The sequence below is a fragment of the Fringilla coelebs genome (genome assembly GCF_963513975.1).
Source record: "Fringilla coelebs genome assembly, chromosome: 3".
Classification (NCBI taxonomy): Eukaryota; Metazoa; Chordata; class Aves; order Passeriformes; family Fringillidae; genus Fringilla; species Fringilla coelebs.
The window spans coordinates 85,543,137-85,555,863 of record NC_140030.1 but is presented as its reverse complement, the minus strand read 5'-3'; positions in this window follow the sequence as shown (position 1 = coordinate 85,555,863).

Genomic DNA, 12,727 nt, shown 5'->3' with positions numbered 1-12,727 from the left:
GCACAGATCTTGCTATCCGGCTAGAAACGGCCCAGTGGCATTACACAAACATCCTAATTGTGGAGGAATAGAATGTAAGAAGATAGTGCAGAAGGTACGCTCACACCTGAGGCGTTGCAGCTGTACTACTCACCAAAGATTAGGAACAGGCCTGCCCTTAGTAGGCCACAGCTGTGTCAAATAAGAAGAGTGCTACCAAAGAGTGGGTTAGTGGGTTGAGGGGAGAGATGGTGTTTGTTGGCTGTACTGAGAAAAGAGATGGTGTTTGTTGGCTGTGAAGAAGAAGGAGTCAGTACTGTGAGGAGCTGCCCACAAGAAATCACTGAGAAGGTATGAGAGTTTTGCAATAAGATGGCAACACCTAATGATTGCTTTTCTTATCAAAAACGTGGTTTTCTTCCTTTCAGATTGGTGCAGACCTACAGGTAATGCTTGTCTATCCATGGTGGTGATGTTAATAAGGATGACCAGGTGGAGAGTGACTGGATGGTAGGAACCTGGCTGTACTTGTAAGATTTTTTGCATTGGAGAAGGAAACCATTCTACAAAGAAGATGGCTTTCAATAGTACTTTTTCTGGGAAAAGAGGAGTAAAGTAAACCCAAGACTTGCCCCTCTTCAGTTTTTCCCATTAGACCTCACACCTGACCAAGGTTCTTTCTGGAAGAAAAAAACAAGACCCAACTTCTCTCCACAAGATTCTTAAGACTTCAGTTTGTCCATAGGGTGGAGAGGAAAGCGGCTAGTCACTTTCCTTTCCCCTTGAAGCACAGCAAAAAGTTGTATCATTCCTGGATCAGATCCATATATTTACAAATAAAGTCAGGTAGAAGCTCCTCCAGATGGAGAACCTCACACTGACCACAAACCTGCCAGAAAGCATTCACTTGTGCATACTGCAGCTATGACTTCTCCTTCAGCTTGGCTTATCTGAGAGGGGCAGAGGGGAAGATAAGAGGGACATAGCAGGGATTATAAAAAAAAAATTTAAAAAGGGGGTTGAAGTGAAAACCATAAAAGGCATGGCATTCCTTCAAGTGCAGGAAAATGCAACAAAGCTTGCCGAAATTGATTCTTGTTGCAGGCCAAAACAGAAAAGAAGAACTTAGGAACACTCTGGAATGCAGACACAAGCAAGGGAAAGGAAAGTGAAGAAAAAAGAAACAAACTAAGAAAATATAGTGACTATAAGAAAATGGATGGGGATTACATCAGGTGCAGATCAGATTTGGGAAAGCTTTGGTGCATGTCCCTGCACTTGATGCCATGCCTTTTGATGGCTTTCACTTTGACCAAGATTTTTGCTTTTTTTTTTAAGTATCCTTGTTATGTTTCTCACATCTTCCCCTCCAAATTTGTTCTTCCTCCTTGTTTTTTCCCCTGCTTTCTGCTTTTGCAACATCTGTGAAGTTAGTTTTGGCCTCATTTGGTCCTTTGCACTGCATCTCATCTCCTCCCAGACCACTTTCTTGTAGTCACTAAATCTCCAGATTTTCTGATTTTTGGGTTTTGAGCCTTTCCTTGCTGTTTGGCAGGATCCTGCTTCCCTTCCCCAAAGGAAATGAAATTTTCTTTGGGGAAGGGAAACGAAATCTTGTGATTTCAATGGGGATCAATTGGGCAAGCTTTGGTGCATGTCACTGCACTTGATGCCATGCCTTTTGATGGCTTTCACTAGAACCAAGAATTTTCTTTTTTTTTTTTTTTTTAAGTATCCATGCCATGTCCCTTATATGTTACCTTCCAAGTTTGCTCTTCCTCCTTGTTTTTTTCCCCTGCTTTTGCAACATCCCTGAGGTTAGTTTTGGCCTCTTTTGGTCCTTTGCGCTGCACCTGATGTAATCACCTTTCATTTTCTTGTAGTCACTAAATTTACCCAATTTTTTTTTCTTTCTTCAATTTCATTTCCCTTGCTGGTATCTTCATTCCAGAGTGTTGATGTATTTGCCCTTGCACTCTATTAAATCGTGGTTTATTTTTCTCTGATCTTTCTACAATGATTTATCTTTCTATTGTTTACAATTTTCCTGCAGCCATCATAAAAAACATGAAAATGAAAAGGAAAATATTTTTATCATATAGAATAAATGAAGAAGGTTTTAACTACAACCATTTTTCAAAACTAAATAACATGCTAGAATGTGTAGAATTTAGTCAACTTCTCCCTTTTAGTCCTAGTTTCTATGCTTTGAATTCATGGATATATGTTAATTTGGTATTAAAAATCTTTTTGGAGAATATGAACACAAAATTTTGTTTCAAGGTTAATATTACTGTATTAAAAAAAAAAATCCTGACCAAATTTTTTTTTTCAACATTTTTAAGTTGAAATACATAAGCACATATTCTAGATTCTCCTTGGATTATCCTATGACTTTTCTTCCCTCTCACATCAGGATTTATTATCCTGTGGCAGTGACTTTTATAGGATGGTAGTGTTATTGCTTTGATTTAGATTCTTTGCAAATACCACAGTCTATTAAAAGCATCAGTTCATCAAAGTCCACAGTAATAATTTACCAGGAATATCCCCACAGGATTTTTAAAAATAATTTTGTATTATGAAATCATGCTTCAAACTGAACTAACAGAAATCTAATTATACATGGGAGCATAGTGCTAATTAAACCACCCACTCCAGCATTAAGGCCCACTTGGGGGTATTCACATTGGTAAATTGCCAATTTAAGCTAAATTGCAGGATATCATATCCAAGTATTTGCAAGCCCTACCTTTCTGCTACTTTCTCTTCTTTGGTCTGCTCCAAAGGAGCATTTAATAATAAGGTGGAGAAGACAAGAAATCCAAGTACTTTTCAATTACTTAAATATTTTTTCTGTGAATAACCATAGCTACTGATGTACCAAGGATCAATCTAAGATATTAAAGTTCCCAAGCTTTACTCTTCATATGTTAAATGCAACCTGGAATATTCTATAACACACCTGGCCTGCCCCATATCATCTAGTCTGCCCAAGACACAACAAAGAATTAAGGAAAGTGTGCTAATCCATGCTCAGAGCTTTGTCATTTTCCAGCACAGGGTCCCATTTCAGGAGAAAGGGGTCCTCAGCACTCAGTGGTCCAAACTGCAGCACTGATATGGCTAATGTGGCTTCTCAGCCTTGAGTCTTCATAATAGAGGATAAGTTACACAGCAGAACAGACATAAAAAAGCTCTGATCAAGCCTGTTGGATCTGCAGTCACTAGCAGTACACAAGCCAAGTGTCACCTGGGCCAGGCAGCCTTGATCTTGTTTTCAGTCATTCAGACCGAAGGTCTCCTACAAACAAGTAACTTGTATATGATAAAATCACCTGCTCTGCCCTGATATTTTGTTCAGAGAGAGAGAGAGATTAAAATGAATTCTCAGAGCATTCATTTTAATGAGAAGGGAAAAGATTTGATTCCCAGTAAGCCAGTATTCTGCTGAGAGATACCGAGAAAACGACATGACGTACTCAAGGGCTTGATTTCAGAGCAAGGATAATGGTGCAAATCTTTTGCTCTGAGAAAGTTAATTAGGTCACAGATGTCTTGCCTCTTAGACTAGACAGAGAGAAGAATGGATGGAGAAGAGTCATAGCAATCAATCCTTCGTTAGTAGTGACAGCCTGAGGACTAGGAGAAAATAATAGAAGGAGAAATCATAAAAGATTTTGTCTAGGACTGTATATCTCTTATCTTTCCAATATCTATTTATTACTCCAAATTTGGCTTCTTGGTAACTCCTTGCTGTTACTTTCAAACACTAAGAGGAGTTTCATCTCTTTAGTGGGCAGATCCATAGTCTGGAACATTTTCAACCCATTCACAATGCTTCCTTCCAATAATGTATGCCTGGAGAGATCCCATGGGTAGCTTTTAAAGGTTTGTTAGTGATGTCTCACTACACAGCACTGTGATTCCATACAACAACTTACCAAATAAATAGTGCCAAGCTTGTTCACAGTTTGGCTGACAAATCCCTGAAGACAGCCTAGGGAAGGAATTAGCAGTAGCATTTTGCAGGTATTAATGTCCAACACACGAGAGCAGTAGAATACTGCCTAGTGCACCAAGGCTCCAAGCCAGCAAGAGGATGGCTGTGACAGATTACTTGCCATTAAAACAGCAAAGTGTTGATCAAAGCAAGCATAGTTCCTCAGCAGGAAAAATAATCCTGTATTAGAAGAAGGAATTTCTTCTATATATAATATTATTCTTTTATTTTTCATAAGGTGTGGTAGTCATCATTTTTTCCTATGTATTTCTGTACCCTTTGTATCTCCTGTACCATTCTATGTTATTGACTGCCATAATTCAAACCAGATGTTTGTCTTCCACAGAAAAAATCCAATTTCTTCTTTGGGAAGTTGCATTGTTTTGAAAGATGCTATGCTTTCACATGCCTGCAATGAAAATCCTGGGTGAAAACATGAAATAGGCATTAAGCGAAAATAGACATGTCTGGACATAACTTATAAAATTAAATTTGCTTGATGCTGAGACCCAGTTCTCAGTCTCACAATTTTTGTAAACTTTGACAGTCATGGCTGAAATTTATTATCCTGAACATTTGCTTTAAGCTTTATTAGTGTCCTGGAGGATGCGAGGTGGATAACAATCATGAGGTTTTTAAATTCCATGAGGTTGGTGGAAACAGTTTAAATGAATAAGGGCAGGGCTTCCATTCAGAGGGACATAGAGTCTGGAGGAATGGCCACACAGCAAACACAATAAGGATAAATGCAAAGTTTTGCTACAGGAAAGGAAAGACACCTGTAGTGGTACAGGTTGAGGACCGGTGGGCTTGGGATCAGCTCTACAGAAAACAATCAGGGTATTCTGGAAGAGAATGAGCTGGGTATGAGCCTGCAGTGTGACTTGGCAGCAAAGAAGGCCAATGGGACCCTGAGCTATGTTAACAGCACAGCCAGGTGGTTGAGGATGTGAATTTTTTTTCCCTTACTTATCAACCACTGTATTGTATCTAAGTTACTGCATCCAAATTTGGGCACCCAATACAAGAGAGACACCAAGAAACTGAAGTTCACTGGGACCACCAAGATGCTCAGGAGCAGGAGTGCTTGTCCTGTTAGGAGAGATTGAAGTGAGGGGGCTTGTTCAGTTTGGAGAAGAAAGACTTTGTGGACAGGTGGCAGCAGCTTCCTATGACCTAAGAGGAGGTTATATATATATATATGTAATTTTTTCACAAAAAATTACATATATATATATATATATATGGTGGTGGATGGTGAGAGGATGACAGACAATAGGTACAAATTTAAACTAAGGAAATCCAAACTGCATGTAAGAAAACACTTTTCCACAATGAGGACAGCCAACCAGAGAAGAGGTTATGCAGTCTCTGTCCTTGGACATGCTTGAAAATCATATTGGAAAAAGAAAAAAAACCCTGAGAAAACCAGCCTGATCTAATGGCTGATTTTCCTTGGAGCAGGAGTTTAGACTAGAGATCTCCTGAAGTTCCTTCTCGCCTGAATTCTATGCTAAACTCATTTTTTAAAGTTTTAGCACGGAGACCTTGTTCATTCCCAAGAAAACTTTAGCTCTGTAGGGTCTATAAAGGTGACTTTTTCAAATTTTCCTTTGAAATTACCTCTACGTTGGGGATGTTCCTTTTGCTGTTCCATTAAAACACATTCAAGACAGAAAACCTCTTCTCCAACTGAAGTGGTGGGAACATGTTGTATATAGGTAAAGCCTTATAAAATAAGGGCCTTGTTACCCTTGTGAAATCATGGCTACTTAGGCTAAGTAGAAGGGAACTATGGAAGAGTGACTCAGCTGGAACAGGGGTAGGGAGATGTGAGAGACGAGAGAGATGTGCTGTGTGACTGCCACATCATGGTGTATGGTGGTTGGTTGACCTGGGCTTGTCACGCCTTAAAACTATGTTATCTGATAACCAACTAACTGCTTAAAAAGGCCTGGTTTTGGCAATGAGGGGGCTCTCCTGTGCACCTGGCCAGGGAATCTGAGTTGCTTTGCTTCGTACAGGAACAAGTCAGAAGTTACCAAGAAATCTGCCTGAAAATGTCCTTCCCTTTTCCCACTGATTGCATAAAAAGACTAGTTTTGAGATTTACCTTGCCTACCTTTGGAAGTCTACAGTGTAGGTGTTAATTTCTGAGCTAGTCAGCCCATGTTCCCTTTATAGCAGAGTGTAGGAGTTAACAGCTGGTTAGTTGAGTCCTGCCTTGGATGAGTAGCCTTTAGGAGATTTAAATTAAATTAGATGACTCTCATGACTACCAACAGCTATCTAGCCTGTGTTTGGTTTTCTACACATCCCCTTTCCCCCAAAATGGGATCTGAGAGCAGTTTTATGTTATCATATGGTTTTCTATAAAATTCAAATATTGAACACAGTGAATATTTTAATCTTGATTTGAGTATATTATTCCTATTTTATAAGTGGAGGACTGCACTATCTACAATAAGAAATACCCACAGACATATATGTCTAAGGTCACTTAATCTCCAAATACCTGTCCTTATCCTTGTTGGTTTGAGTTAGTTTGATGTGACCTTACAGGACTCCTTTACATGGCCTGAAATATGGTTTCTACAGCTTCTTACTAAAACTGGTCTTGACACATAATCCACTCTCACACACTGGTCACAAAACATTCCACAAATTAATGTCAGCAAGGAAGCTCTATTTATCCCCATTTAACAACAGAAAAATTCATACAGTAGTTTTGATTATGGCTTGAAGAAGGACTCAAATTGTCGTGTTAATTCTCTTAAGTGAATTGACCTCACAAGCTTTTCCTCAGATGAGGAAAAATTTGCCTAGAATGCTGGACAGTGATCTCGGGGACCAATAAATTTCCTAATAAAAAGCTAGGAAAAAACTCTAGGGGGGAGAACTGAATAATTAAAAAATATCTTTTTTCTTCCAGCAAAAGAATTAATCTTGAGAAAGTTTCAGGGAGAAACCAGTGGGAAGTGAAGGGCACGACTGATCCTACAGCACATGCAGAGCAAGTGAAATGGTCACAACCCAATGCATCTGGCATTTTCTCTCAGATCTCTGAGCTGGTTTCTTCTCTGTCATGCATCTCCATGAACAGCACGACTCAGATCTTTGCCCTAATGCTTTTGGAACCTACGTGTCTCTGACCACATTGCTGTGAAAAGATGAATCTTACAAAAAGATAAAACATAGATTTGACTCATTAAATTACAGCCTGCTGAAGTCGTCCACTGAAGCTTGCTCACAAAGTGCTCATAGCATTCTTATGGCCTTCCTCTGGACTCTCCAATAGATTCAGGTCTTTCTGGGCTGCAACTAAATTGCTACAACAATTTTAAATCACTCAAAGAGGAAAAATTTCAATTTTTTTATTTCATAAAAGGGATAAATGTTGTCATGTGAAATGTTCCACTTACTGGTCCACATAAGTACACAAAAAACCCATCCTCTTATAGCTTAGGTTCAAAGAACTATAAAGAGTATTTGTGCAAAACACATACACGAGAAAAGCATTTAAACTAAAAGACTAAGAGAAGATCTGCAACAAGACAATATGAACCTAAGAGATTCTTGTAAGAAATTATGAAATCATATGCTTTGAAACGCAAAACTGCTTAGATTTGGAAGTTCATATGCTGAAACAAACCCTCAGCTTCCCATTGAATCATTATTTTTTAATAGACTAAAAATCCTGATTAAAAATAAAACCATACATGCTGGGGAAAGCTGCAAGAGTTTATGTAAAGCAAAGGTAGATTTACATTAAGTAAGTATTCAAACAGAAAATAAATCCCCAGGAAGACTGCCATGATTCCAGCATCTCTGTACATACAGCGACTACTGCATGAGCAGGGATAGTCCAGTGCAATGACCTTGCAACTCAGTGAACTCTGCACATAAAAAATCTATAATGAATCCATTCACTACCAAAAAAAAAATACCAGCCCAAAACTAAAAAAAAACCCAACCCCAACAATAAAAGAGAGAAGGGAGGGAGGAGGGAATAAGGAAGAAAAAACTAAGGCAACTGCAGGAGGAGTAGTTTTCTAGAGGAAAATGGAACAAAACCTGAATGAAGAAAATACTCCAAACTTATTCAAATTTCCATTTTGAAAGCAATGCGCATTGAGACAGAAAAATTATGGAGTGCAAAAAGGGCTTCAAAGGGTCACAACAGGTTCTATTATTATTGCTGCTCTTCCCTTTATTTGTGTGTGTTACCATTTCACATAAGAACCCAGACACCAACCATAATCCCCTGTGTTAGACACAGCACAAGAAGAGGGCAAGAGAAGTGTCTGCTGCCCAGTGAATGCTGGGTTTAGTCCAGAGCTGGGGCCCCATAGAGCCTGAGTGAATGTCACACCTTCTCACCTTCTCACTGCATCCATCCTTTCTCTACTACTTTTATTTCCACAAAAAGCTGTTCTAGTTAACAGGCATCCTTTTTGTAGCATGTTAACAAAATGTCCATTCTGGAAAACTGACAATATTAGTGTGCTCAGGCCATATGTTCATTAGAATTCAAGTACTTCAAGATGCAGATATATATTTAGGAATATTTTAAAGTTTCTCATGCATATAAGATATTTAAGTCACTATTTGGACTTTTATTACTTTTTACAGGCTACTCAAATATGATAAAAGAGAAACATAAATAGCATGGAGGAAAAGATAATCATGTAAATTACCAGGAGAGTCAGAACTATGTACAGCACTAGGAACTACTCAAATTATTTTGCAGATTGAGTATTTCAACTAGATTTACAGTGCCAGTTAGCACAGCAACATGTTTACAACATGGGGATTTTTTTTGTCTATTTTTATTCGCTAGTTCCTGGAAACTCAGACAACGCAGCAAGTAACTCTGTAACTTATTTCATGTTTAAAGGAGTTGTCTGCTTCAGAGCTCTACATGTCTGATGGAGATTTCAAGTGAGTGTAATTTAAACCTCTTTAGAACACAGGCTATCACATGTTCCTCAAGTCCTCAAGAGCATGCCTATGGTAAACATTCCCCTGTCGCATCTTTCCATCCCAGCACTACAGTTTAAAGACTTCCTGAGCCAGAGGTTGTAACCCAACCTCTGTGTTGAATAGCTGCCAAACTCTTTGAGGGCTCTCTGCAGTGTAAATTTTCCAGGCAATGCAAAAAAAAAACAAAAAAACAAACCTACAAACTAAAAAACATACAAGAATCACATCAGCCATCTTTCAAGCAATACAGGATGTCCAGAAACCTGTAACGTGACAGGGAAGGGTGCCTGGAGTGGTTCTTGTTCATTCCTACTTGCAATCTGCAGTGAAGACACACCATAGCTTGTCTTGGTTTAAGGGCAAATTTTGGGAGGAAACCTCTGAAGGAGTCTCCTCTAGAAAATCAGATTTCATCAGCTCCTCCTCCAACAGGTTCAGAAGAAAAATCTCCTTGGAGAAAAGTGGACAAAAAACTGCTTATTTAACAAGCAAAGTATTCACAAGCATAAAAAACAAACATTAAACAATAATGTTCTGAAAAGATAATACAATAATGTTCTCTCGCTGTTCTGAAAAGATGGCAAATTCAGAAAGAGTCTTTCTGTGGGTGTATTCAGTCTCTCAGTCTCTCCAGAGCTCAGACCTAGTGTGCCAGGCCCAGCATGCAGGGTGGGGAGCCCCAGGCGATTCTCCTGATGTACTGGACCGGAGGGAAATTGCTAACAATCCCAGCAAAGAAGGCACAGTCCAGGGAAAAGCTTTCTTGCCATAGCTAATGAGGAAAACCAGTGAAAAAAGCAGAGAAAATCTCTCTCTCAGCAAAAGCCAACACCTCGGAGACCACTGACACCAGCTCGGAGAGACCTGCACTCTTATCTCTGTGATTTGAATACAGCACGGGAAAAAATTCCACCGCTTTTCCTCCTCCCTCCCTTCACTCTTGGATCTAGTTTTAAAAGCACAGAACTCAATATCCAGCACAAGCAAAACAGATGATTGGGGATACAAGCATCATAAAGTCACCCTAGGACAACAGCTGAAAAGGCATCTGCAGCTATTTCCCAGGCTCTGGCCGGAGATGGTCTCACTTTCAGTTCATCATAGACTGAAGGTGTGTCACAGACTCCTCCACAGAAATTCAAAATTCTCAGTCCCTGCAGAATTCCAGCAACTCAAAAAGGAGTGCGTGTGTATATGCATGTAGGGGTATCTTTCTTCCTGCCTCCCATGTAAAATCTTTTTAATCAGAATTAATTGTATTAAGGCTGATGTGGAACATTTTTTCAAACTGTAAATATGCAGCTTTTTACTAGCTGGCAGTCAGAAAAACATGTTGGTTGTTTAGGCATAACAGATGTAAAGAGTTTGCAGGAATGAGCCAGTATGTAGATAGTGAATAGAGGCACACAGACAGGAAAAGCATTCTCAAAGGATATTTTGTGTTCTTTGGAAAATCCTCATCCATATACATTCTATTTTTTCAATAGTGTAGAAGGAAAACTAGATCCAGGACCTGAACTTCTGTACTCTCATGAATCACTCAGATTTATGTCTGTGGAATTAAGTTTTGTTACTTTCAGGCTCAGTGAATATTTAATTATTTTTGCAAAGTGCAGTTTTTCCATACATCTGGAGACACACAGAAATGTTCATGTGTCTAAATGGACACAGAAAGAGATGAGCCCGAGGTAATAGTAAGTAATTCATTCCCAATGGCCAGGAGTCTAAATCTAATGAAAGAATTCTGCGATTTAAACACTTTGTAGGTAGTCATGGAGCTTCAGTAGTACCTAATCCATCTAAAGAATATGAAACCCCTTGTAATGGCAACTCCTTCCATTGTCTAAGAGCTCTCATTTCCTCAGAGGAACACTACACCCAAAGACACCCAAAGAACCTAAAAGATTTGGGTTGGGTTTTGGGGTTTTTATGATGGGGGTTTTTGGGGTTTAATTTGCTTGTTTAGGATTTGGGGTTTTGTTTGTGTTTTTTGCTGGTTTTGAGTTTTGTGAGTTTTTTTGTTTGTTTTTTTGTTGTTTTTTTTTTTTTTAATATAAGTACTCTGTTCTAATATACATGTTCCCGACTCTTAAAAATGCCCAGTTTGTCTAAAAATCTACTAAACAGAATATCCTCAGCCATGAGCAGCATAGCCCACCAAACACTGCTATTATGTACTATTACCATATATGAACACTTGTTTGCTAAACTCAATTGGAGCTTTGATTTGATTTGTTTTGGTTGGACTGAGGGGAGCACAGGGCGGTGAATAAATGATGTAACAAGAAAAATGTAGAAGTTATTTTTTTTCTGTTCTTGCAGATGTGTTTTTTCATTTACTCATTACTTTTTGCATATGCATATGTATGTGTAATGTAGGTTTCAGTGCTTATGTAAGCTTCTGCTTAATATACTTTAAAGGCTTTGTGGAGAACGTGGTCTGAATTATTTATCACTACTAGAGCTTTTAAGGCACTTATCACCCTGATATCTGGATGCACTTTTTATAGTTTGTATTAGGTCATTAATAGCTAAAAAGAGAGAGAAAAAATATTGCATCATCCTGCTCTGCAGTACCCCAGTACCTTGCAGCTGAAAGGCAAAGGGGGTGCTAAATCAGCCAACTTAAAAAACAGAAGGTTGTTGCTTCATATCAGCCTACAAAGGTACAATTACAGTCCCTGAGTACTCCCAAATACACTCTGAAGTATTTCTGATAGAAGCTTTTTGCAGAGATAGACCACTTTTCCAGAAAGCCCTCCCTCCTTATCTTAGAATGCCGGTCCTATAAATCTTATGAGTAAGACCTTACTATATGAGTAGATCCATAACCAGGATAGCTGAATCCCATTCCTTGGCCATCAAATTGATGGGAATGGTAGAGCTCTCAATAGCTGTGTCTCTGTTCTTGTGAGACCTGCTGCCCAGCTCTAGGCTGAGTGGAATATGTGGGTGTTATGGGTGGAATATGAAACAGGCTTCCTGCATGATGTTATCTTCTGATGTTGGATTAAGAGCTATTTTAACTTTATTAGGATCTCAGCAAAGTTGAACTATTTTTCATCTGCTCCAGGCTAAAAGGAAGCCTAGAAGCAATTACTGCAGTAGTTGATGCACAATACCCTGTTAGCTATGTTACTTTGTTCATACATCTAAACTATTATCCAACTCTAATACCAAGCAAGATACCTTGAGGTAATTCCCAATTGCCATCAGTTAAAAATAAGACCAAAAGTGTCTTGCAGGTCTGTGTTTCTAAAGCATAAACAAGATTTTTTTTTAATCTTTAGAGAAATCAGTGTTTAAGGCACAAGCATTAGAAGGGTTAAAATCCCACACCATCTTATGCAAAATGGATGTGTTCTCCTGTCCTATCTGATTCCAAATTTTGGCAACAAACTGCCAAAGCCACTGCTGAGCAGACTGATGTTTTTTAGAGCATCAGCAGCCAAATTGTTCAATACAGCACTTCCCCTGTATCAGCACTTCCCCTGTATCTCTCTCTCATCTTATATTCTGAATTTATTATTCACATCATGAAGCTTCCCTGGCAACATGCTGGACTTGCTGCTGCTAATGGTGTTGCATTTCACGGATGTTTTCTCTTTCTTTCCTTCCTTTTTTTTTCTTTCTTTCTTACTTTCTGGGTTTCTGGTTTGTTTTGGGTTTTTTTTTTTCAACTTGTTTATTTTAAAAAAAATAGCTTTTGCTAGTTTTATTTTGTTGGCAATCTTGCCAATCTGCTCCTGATTCAGGAAGTAA